We start from the raw sequence: 10,359 nt of genomic DNA, 5'->3' as shown, positions 1-10,359 counted from the left end.
GCAAACAATGGGAAGTTGTAACTAAAAGATAAGATAAAGGCAACTAGCTAGGACACAAATGATCAAAGAGAAAGAAATCGGTTTTGGGATGCAACAATAAAACGGAAATGTGATCTCCACGTAACAGGATTTATATATGTTAGTTGGATCATTTTTATTTTTCTACATTTCTTAAATTACTCTTTTTTTAAAAACATCATCTACTTTAATTTAATGTACGTACAGGTCAATTGAAGTTGTTTCAAGCCTTGATAGCTTTTGTCATTTTATCCGTGGGATGATGAGAAGTTTCTTTGTGATATAATACAAAATATTTTTGGAATTTAGTAGGAGAAGAAGACAACTCCAGTAAATCACAACAATAAAAACAATCTATAAGTGGACAAAAATATTACAGTATTGATTTGCTGCAAAAAATTTTACATGTTATCCATTAAAAAAATCTCCATCTAGTTCATGTTTTCATTAAAATAGATTTTGTTATAGTAAAACTATTAATAATTTAAGAGAAAGAAGTGAAAAAGTAAAATGAATATTGGACATATAAAATTCAAGGGCATAAAACGTAATGTGAAAAAAAAAATGAAGTCCTAATCCTAATGAAGGAAAACATTCCTACCATCCGACAACTGATTAGCAACGAGAAATTTTCATAAATAAATTATCAGGCAAGTATCAGTTATATTCAGGGTTAAAACACACAACTTCAAACAATTTATGCAATCCTTTAATCACTACACTAAACTTTCAACTTGTATTAAGAGGTGTCAACACTTATTTATATATATATATATATATAATGTAATTCTCCGACAAAGTGATGTCAAATGACTCCTTGGAAAGGATAGCTCCGCCACTGATTGTATCAATACAAAGTTTTTATTCAGGCAATGAGTATTAGTTGTTTCAGGCTATTGCACAATTGTACATGCGAAAAAATGTATCAATACACACGTATATTATGTATTTTCTATGAACTCAAAATATAACTACATTTTTATAACTTTTTAGAAGTATCATAAATACAGTCTAAATATTTTTGACGTCTTTATTACGACCTGTTAAGTTTGGGCCGATAAATTCAGAAGTGAGCCAGGCTCATTAAGAAGAAAGTGGTCCATCCATCCATCTACACGTCCTTGAATGTCACTATCCAAACTAAATAAATGCCTCCCGTGTTAATAATAGGACGCCGACGCCGGCGTGAGTTGTCAACTTGTCAGCTTCCATGACATCACTTTCAAGCCGATCAATCTATCGGCTCAACGTTTTGCCCACTGGGACCCATAAATCTCTTCTACTGTAATCAGTATAAAATTCTTATCCTTATGTACACGTGAACACAACACCCTCATGTCCACGTGGCAGAAATTTAGTGGCTGATTACAGTACCAGATAGACATTTGCCACTTGGGAAATCAATCGGAGCTGCTGATTTGGAACCATCAGATTTGATCATAAGAATCCCATTGATTCTCTTCTAAAAATTAGCAATGATTGGTACTTATCTTAATTATCATGACAGCAGTCAAATTACTTGTTTAGGTTATCCTGTTGGATTTTATTCTATTACGTATCACATTTTGATTAGGAAAGATTTGTGATTCTTTTGCACAAATTATAAACCTAAATCCATAGGAATCTAAGTAGTATTTGTTTAGTTTAACGATTACTTAAAGAGGGAATATAAGTATCTAAGACACTAGATTAGTCATTGATTAAGGAAAGTTCCAAAATATTAGTCGTTTTTGTTTATCATCCCCAACTTATTTGAGATTTTGGCATATTCATTGTTATTGCACTACGAACATTCAAAGGAGACAGATCAATATGTTTAACTTTTGGTATGAATTGTCATCCTTATTTTGGAGGAGTTAAACTGTGCAACTATTTTTTTTTATAAGAAAAGATTGGGAGATTCAAACTTTTGATTTATAGTTTGTTTTGCCGAGCTTTTAAGAAGCCAAAAGTGATTGTTTTGAAGAAACTGAGGTATTTGGCCAAACGTTTGAAAGAAGGTAAGTATTTTTGAGGAGTAACGGAAGTTGTTTTTAAAAGTCTTCCAAAAGCACTTTGTAAAAGCTGGGTCAAACACTAATTATCTAGTGAATTAATTCTCTAACAATAGTAAAGTCATATAAAATGGAATTAACGTAGCAATAATTAGACCAGCGATCAAGATGAATTTTTTTGAAGTGACTTCAAATAATATATTGGACTTTGACGAGTTCAAACGAAATGACATGGACATGAAAATTAGAAAGTCAACATCAAGTTGCTTAAGATTGAAGTATAATCGTTATTTGTTGTTTACATCAACTAATATAGCCTCACATTAAATGAGTTTTAAGTGTAATAGAGTTTCACGTGAATTTGAGTCATATTATACCAAATTGGATTTGGTCAGAGGGAATGCCTTAAATGAGAAATGGCCCCATCATTGCCAACTTTGTGGAACTGTTTTTCTTAGTGTTCGTGCTCACATTTACTAGAAATGAAGAACCACACAAGTCGGCAGGGATAATATAGATAGGGAAAAGAAAAGCCAACATCAAATAAATTCAGCATTCAAGAGGTTTCTTTGTATTTGTAGAAACATTTGCTGTACATGCATTGTACAGTGCCTCTGTTTCAAATTCAATGGCCTTAAGCCCACCAACGACCTCTTTTGTCCGCAACTCCCCAAAGTCATCGAGTGGTCATGTGAACTGTGAAGAGGGGGGGCTAGCTTTTATACATTTGTCACTTTCTTCACATTTTCTAGAACCAACCCCACAATGGCTCCCACTACAACAATTACATCTAGATTCTTATAGTCCGCTCCTATCCAGTATCATTCTCAAAATTCCCAAGCTGGCCACTCCGTGAGCATGATAATGACCCACCAAGACCACTCCACCACCAATCAAGTTCACAACTGACTAATAGAACAACAGTCTACCTCGTTCCACGTTCAACCATCCTCCAGAAAGAGAAGTATTAGGGCACTAAAATACATTCAAATTCGCGTGTAAACCAAATAAAAGTAAAACAAGTACAAATTTAACTTCAACAATAGATGCATTGATGTAGAACCCCGTCCAATGAGAGATGAATTGGCATATGGCAGATCAGGGTATGTATATTAGCAAAAAGAAGTGAGATAGGTTTCACTCGAGATTGTTTAGTGTGATGATCAGGTAATATGAATGCAAAGCTCTGGCTTCCAGGTGCAGCAAAAAGGTTATCTCACAAGTCACAACATCCGGCCCCTCAGCATGGCTTCTGCTTTCCTTACCTGCTTCAGGGGTCCAATGATGAAAACCTGATCAAACAGGGAGGATTGGTGTTACACATATCAAATCAGCATCGCTCAACCCGTAAAAAAAAAATAAGAATAACGAAGCCATCATTCGAGTTAGCTTGTACTTCTAATATATCATATTACTCAACTTCTTCGTTTCCCAGGCTATATTTACTTGCTAAAATTGCAATTCTCAGGCAGGCGGGCAGGCATTTTAAAAAGTGCAGACAATAACTATGGAATCCTTTTCAAATAAAATGTTTTGAAAGGATAAATTGGGACTCATCTGGAGTGAGGACAAAAAACCTTGGGCCAGAAGTGTGAGGCTCTTGTCTCGCAAGACTTAGCCTCAAGCACCCAGACATACACTGTGAACGAGCCCAATACCCAATGCGGCTCATCCCACCAATTCTCTGCAATTAGGTGTAGTAAACCTAGACCTTCAAATTTCTTAACTAATCCTCGACTCTTATAAAGTCCTTTTCACTGCCCACAAATCAAAAGGTCGAGAATATTGTATCTCAAATTGGAGCACATATTCTCCGACTAAGAGCACCATAATAGTGAGTTTAGATGGAAACTTTTGTCAGAGAAAAATCTATCTTCATTTTTGCTAGGCTTTTAGACTTCAATTCTCTATATTTGCATCTTCAAATCTTGTTCTCTACTCTAACCCCGTTGATAAATGATAATGATAGCAATATTGTTCTTCTGAGCTATGGAACTTGTTTATTAAATAGTCAGGTCTTAGCAATAAACAGATGCAAATAATTCTAGTCAAAGTTTTACTCTTTTAGTGATGAATTATAGTATTCTGAGTTATTTTTTGATTTATTAACTTGTTGGAAGCACAACGTGACGGAGTTGTATTATGCAATTGTGAATTATTTCTACAACGCTAAATATCATTTTATTTGTCTAAAACTTAGTGGCATCTAAAACCAAAAATACAATAACGACAAGAGTAGTTACATCTCAACTAACTCCAGATGGTAGTGCTGCCTCCCATCAGCACAGGTATGGATAACTTTGTCCACCAAGGCCTAGTGTTTTTGCCTTTACTGAGGTTTGGATTATAGTACTAATTATATTTCTAGAAGCAATTTGAATTGGAAATTCACATTTACATATAAATATGTGTGGCTTGTTTTTTACCACATGTTTCAAAAGTTTTCTTTCTTTCTTTAACTCCATGTCCAATCAGACCCACCACATAAATTCAGAGGGAAGGAATACATGTTTATATTTACCAACCTTTTCTGGCGCTCCCTTCGATCCACTGGTTAGGATTTCTGGCCTGCAACATGTTTTATATTACGACCCACTAACAGCATGTTTGGCCAAGCTTTCAAAATCTACTTATTTTTAAAGTGTTTTCTGAAAAAGTACTTTTGGAGAGTAGATGTTCGTGTTTAGCTAATCAATTTGAGAATCACTTTTGTCAATATTAGAGCAGTTGTTTGTACTTGGCCAGGGTTCGAAAAGTGCTGCTAGGGAAAAGCTTTTTTTTTTCCATAAAAACTTGGGCAGACACTTCAATTCTATAAAATCAGCACTTTTTGGAAAAAAATAAGTACTTTTAGCTTCCCAAAAGCTTAGCCAAACAAGCTATAAACCAGCAGACAAGAATGATCAAAGGGAGAGACTATTACTTGCATTATTCTTTGATTGACAAAATTGAGGATCCTTTTCCCAGGTGGCACATCAAGCACGGACAAAATCTCGTCTTCCATAGTATCTCTTTCACTATTGAGGAACTCTGACAAGACGAATCACATTTTAGCAGAAATGCTCTAACATTTTATAGGTTAAGAATGTCTAGAAATTTGATAAGCTACCGACATTCAAATTCAAAAATGTATTTTTCAAAAATCATGTACTATTTTTAATTTATATCTCCAAAATAGGCTATGCCAGTCAACCTTCCACCTACATGAATCTCATCTAACACTTCTTGTGTTATACTTTTCATACGGGCAGCTTAAATTTCTACTAACTTATAGGTGATCAAACCCCGCAAAAGTCAGGAAAAGGCTCCAATGCCTTAATATAGTTATGAAGGATAAGCAACTTCTCCAATTATATAAAAGAATATCCATACAAAACAATATATACTTTTTGGTACCACTATAGGCATTCATGGTCTTGGTGGAGAGCTCGAGATCACCTGGAATAGAAGGGATTGCTGGCCAATCAGCATATTTGTTGTCACTTATGCAGAAACACCGACAACAAAGTGAACCGCGAACTGCAAGTCTCCACAATGATTGTTCACTCAATTTCTCCATCATCGAATGGAATACATATGGAAGAAATCGAACATCATCAGCTGCCGCATGGAACATCAGCTCAGATAATGGTCTGTAGGTCCAAAACTGAGGATCCTGTAGAAAAGGAACTAAGCAATATGATTCCAGAAGGTACATAAGCCACGACACTGCATGGAAAAGGGAGGTACATAAGCATGGAAGAAGCTCCATATAGTTAATCGAAGACTAACATGAATTTGAGAAGTGAAAGGTTGCCGTCAAGTATAACTGAGCAAAACCTGAAGCTTTTTGAGCTAGTATGTTATCCAAGACCATTTATTTGTGATCAGTAACTATTTTGAAGAGTCATGAGCCCTCGGGTTTAAATCCTAGAGGAAGAAAAAATACTATGCGATTTCTTCCCATCCACCCAAGCCTTGATGGCCAAAGTTACTAAATAGTTGTGCTGGTGGAAGGCAGTAGGTATCCGGTGGAATAGTTGAGGTGCGTGCAAGACGTCCCAGATACCATCGTAATAAGAAATTAAAAAAACTATTTTGAAGAGGACATAGTTAAGTGGCAATAAACAATGAAAATCTTGTCAACAAACCCATCCCTTGCCAACTCTAAGTGCTAGGTGAGTATTTTCCAACAGCATGGATATGAGGATGGCTTTCTTTTTTCATTTTCTTATTCTTTTTATTTGGGGGTGGGAAGAGGCATAGTAAGACTTTGGTTTACTTCGCACTGTTTTAATTCTGGAAGACTACTTATTGCCAGGTGCCTACTTGGTAATTGTTTCCAACATATTTCATCATATTTTTCTACTACCAAAGTCTTTGAAAACCTCGTGTCAAAAGGGTCCAAGAACTTTCTCAAAATGATCTTTTCTCCTGTAAGGATTTTAACTGTGGTCTGGGAATGATATCCAAGGATGCATGTTCCACACGGCAGGCATGTCAACTGAAGAGAGAAATAGGTAAAACAGAATCCAACCTCCCTCAGAAGGGAATGGACTTCCTTTTTCTCCACGTATGATATACCTACAATCACATAAAAGAGATACAAAGAAAAAGAAAGTGTATTAGCAACTTAATCTGTCCATGAACTTCTATTTTACAACTGACCATGAAAAGTTATGCCATAGCAAGCCTTTTCTAGTCATGATCATCATTAAAGTTCATTGCATGCCATAGGTTTTTATGAGCAAAAGCTGTCAGAGAGGAGAGGCGGTTCGAGCTACAAACTCCACTGGAAGTGCAAAATATATTTGAGGTGATATTGCCAGTAAGAAGAGTCCTTGCTGTACAACATAGAATTGTTGCTTCATATGTTTTCTTTATTTACAATTTGAAGTTATGAACTAACCAGAAAAGATTATTTTCCTTTAGAAGGTTCCTGTTCCTCCCTTCCCCATTAATTTGTATTCATTACCATGACAACTTGAAATATGCATATTAATTTGTTCCTTAGTCAAAACTTACGAACAGCATCAATTTTCAATGCCATCTCTCAAAATGCATGGCTAACACAATGGTGAAAAGACATTCCTCAAAGAATGAAATGCACTTTAAAATGGAAACTTTGCAATTCTTTTCCTATTGTCTTTCAGGATTAAAAAAAAGAAAAGAGCAAGCATAATCTCTACCAAATTCTAGATGATACTTTCCCTTATTCTTTGGCATTATCAGCTGTTCTTTTAAAAAATACAAGAATCATTTTTTAACCAAATCAAAACGTTTCCAGGAACCAAAAATAAACCAAACTTAGCTGGTCATCCAGTAGTAGTTCTTGCATTTAACAACTCAACATTCATATGCTTGGTGCAGTCACCACATGGAAAAGATAAATAGAAGCTGAACAGGGAAATCTGCAAGAAGGCGCACAAAAGATATATGGCCATCTGGTGCGCTCTTCTTCCCCAACTGTTCCTCTATCAGATAATAAGCAATCTGTACAACATAGAAAGATAAGCAGTCACTGTAATATAAAAGCAACTTTGTTTCGCTATTGGAAGTAAGTTAATATTCAGGAGCGATTTGCAATCAATAAACCGTATCTGGAATAAATAATCAGTGGAAAATGATTCATTCAACAATCCAAGAAGATTTTTACTGCATGGTGGAAGAAGTTATCATCATAGGATGCAGCAACTAAAAAGAAAAGTGTCTAACCCCAAATCACCGTATAAAGGTCCCAAAAAGAAAATCAAGATTTCATCATTTGAGCATAAACTTAGATACAATCACCAAATCAGTTAGAAGTCACAAAAAGTGGTGCAGTAAATTTAACAAAATATAGCAAGAATATTTACTAGCAGCCAGTATAGAAATCAAAATTATCACGGCTGGGAAATCTGCACAATCCAGGTGAACAATAATAAGAAAGATATCATACATATGAGGTGGTAGAAAGGAAAACATGCAATGGGTATTCAAAGGGCCAGGTCAAGCAGCAAGAGAGTAATGTGTGAATCACTTGTTACTTTTGTTAAAAGGTATTTCATGGGATAACAGGAGAAACTAGTACGTAAGTAGCTCGAAAGAAAGTACCATAAGCTAACCTGGGTATCCATAACATTGTGCATCTTGATACCAAACTGATAGTATAATGCCTGATAAAGAAAGAGGAAAAATGTGACAAAAATGATACCAAAGGAAAAGGAGGCTAAAAGAAGTTCTATAAGACCTCACTATCCCGTTTGCAGTCGTGAATAACTTTGGTAACATAAACAGCCTCAAGGGCAGGCTAGCAAGCGTTAATCAGTTTTTTCCCACCACGAATTGCATCAACCAAGTAAATAGCATCCGGAAATGCAAGCTGTTAATTTAAATGAGGAAAGGTCAATCATAAGGTGATTAATATGGTCAAGCCCCGCACAAATTTCTGCCAATAATACCTATAAACTTGTGAAACTAAGCATAGGATCACCTAACCAGCGAAGAAAGTCAATTTACACATCTCACAATTTTCACATTAGATTGGACTTGGGACGCAAAAAAGACGAGCTTTTATCAATGGCCAATTTGGTCAAATTTGTGCTGGCAGGGTGCTTGAGTACAAGCCTTGACATCTCAAACTTGGACACTGAATCCATTAATTTGGAACAGAGCAGGTATTTTATTTGGATGCACAAAGTCTAAAAGATGATTATAACTACGTTTTTACATTTTCTCATTGTCAAGCAACAGAAGTTTAGGAGACAATTCTCTGGATATCTGCAACTTTAACAAACTTACTCTTCAGGAAGTGTACCAATGAGTTTTTGCTTTGCAAGCTTTGCAAGAAAACATATATTAAGTAAAGTTACTCATAATATACTTACAAACATCCATTGAATAACACCATAACATTGGAAATCAAGTGAGGTACAAAGTTGGTATCTACTCAGAACATGTGAGAACTGAAAAAAAACCTGTACAATACAGAGAGTTCCATATCTACAGAGGTCAACACCCTCGCAGTCAAGTCCAACAACCAACTCATTTTTTGGGGAAGGGTAGAGAAATGTAGCTGGAAGTTGTGATTCATGGCTGATGATATAAATGGGGACTGGTTTTAGAACTACTTCATGATCGGCATGCCTACCCCCTGCTCAAATGCATGATAAGTGATAACAATATTGACCTGCAACTAACCTCACCATCCTAAAAACAACCAGTCATAAGAAAACAAGCCGCAAACGATACAAAATAATAATAGATTATCAGGAAGAAACACATGCCAGTTGACTTGTGGCAAAATAGCAATTACTGATTGTAGTATGCAAAAGATAAATCATGGAAGCATATAGCATCAAAAACTAGAACCCTAGCCTCTAAACTGTTCTAAAACCTAAGAGTCATAGAAACTTAAAGAGAACTGATAGTGTTTTAGGAAGAACAAAAAATAAAGTCGAGAATCATAAGAAATAAGAAATACCACCCTCCACCAAACCCCCACCACCACCAGCTACTGAAACAGAGTATACCCTGAGTTAAATCAAAGGGTAAAATCCAGAATCTCAAACCCAAGGTAGCTAAAACGTTACAGTACATGCATAAAGGGAAACGAACTGATGTCTACCCACTACACCAATAAATCAAACAAAATCCCTAATCATTCCCAAAACTTCAATAATTTTCAACAACACAATCATCGAAGTAAAACTAAATATTGGGGGATAAAAGGACCACCTGAATTGGAGGATGGCAGAGGAATGTAAGTCTGGTGAGGAGTAGCTGCTAAAGCCATATGATTGAAATTTTTTGAAACGAACACCAGCAAAACAATCAGTTTTTAACATTGAACCTTACACATTCAATATCCATAACAACTGCTATTGTTCAATGGATACAACAACAAACGAAGCACTGAAAAGACCCTAAATACCTGCAGAATGGTATAGTGTGAATATCTCGTCTCTGCTCAGGCTCAGGCATGCGCCTCTTGCTTAATGCTTTTTGCCCTACTTTTTCTCTCTTTTGCATGTTGGAATATTGCGTCTCTTTGTGGAAATTTGGAAGTTACTTGAAAATGGCATTCCAAATCTTTGGTAAGTTTTCTTTGTACATGCTATACAAAAATTATAATTCAAATTAATTTCAAATCTCAAATTCCATTATTTGAAATCTCGAATCATAATTAAAAGTTTGAAATATAAATTTGATTCATAAGTTCAAATTTATATATTGTAAAATAAGATCTATCACTTTAATTTTTGCAAGAAAATACTTATGATAATCGTGAAAAGATTGTATGCATCATTTGAAAGAATTGTATTAAAAAAATAACTAGTTATTATTATTATTAACTAGTAAATATTTTAAAAATTATATGTATTTTAAA

The 10,359-nt window shown here is 35.2% G+C and overlaps 1 pseudogene; it reads right to left on the bottom strand.

The window, feature by feature from the left end:
• Positions 1-2,530: 2,530 nt before the first annotated feature.
• Positions 2,531-9,939, bottom strand: LOC129894422 (uncharacterized; annotated as a pseudogene).
• Between the last annotated feature and the right edge of the window lie 420 nt (positions 9,940-10,359).

The sequence above is a fragment of the Solanum dulcamara genome, chromosome 7 (assembly GCF_947179165.1).
Source record: "Solanum dulcamara chromosome 7, daSolDulc1.2, whole genome shotgun sequence".
Taxonomy (NCBI): domain Eukaryota; kingdom Viridiplantae; phylum Streptophyta; class Magnoliopsida; order Solanales; family Solanaceae; genus Solanum; species Solanum dulcamara.
The sequence above is the reverse complement of the archived record's forward strand: the minus strand, read 5'-3'. Positions and strand labels throughout refer to the sequence as shown.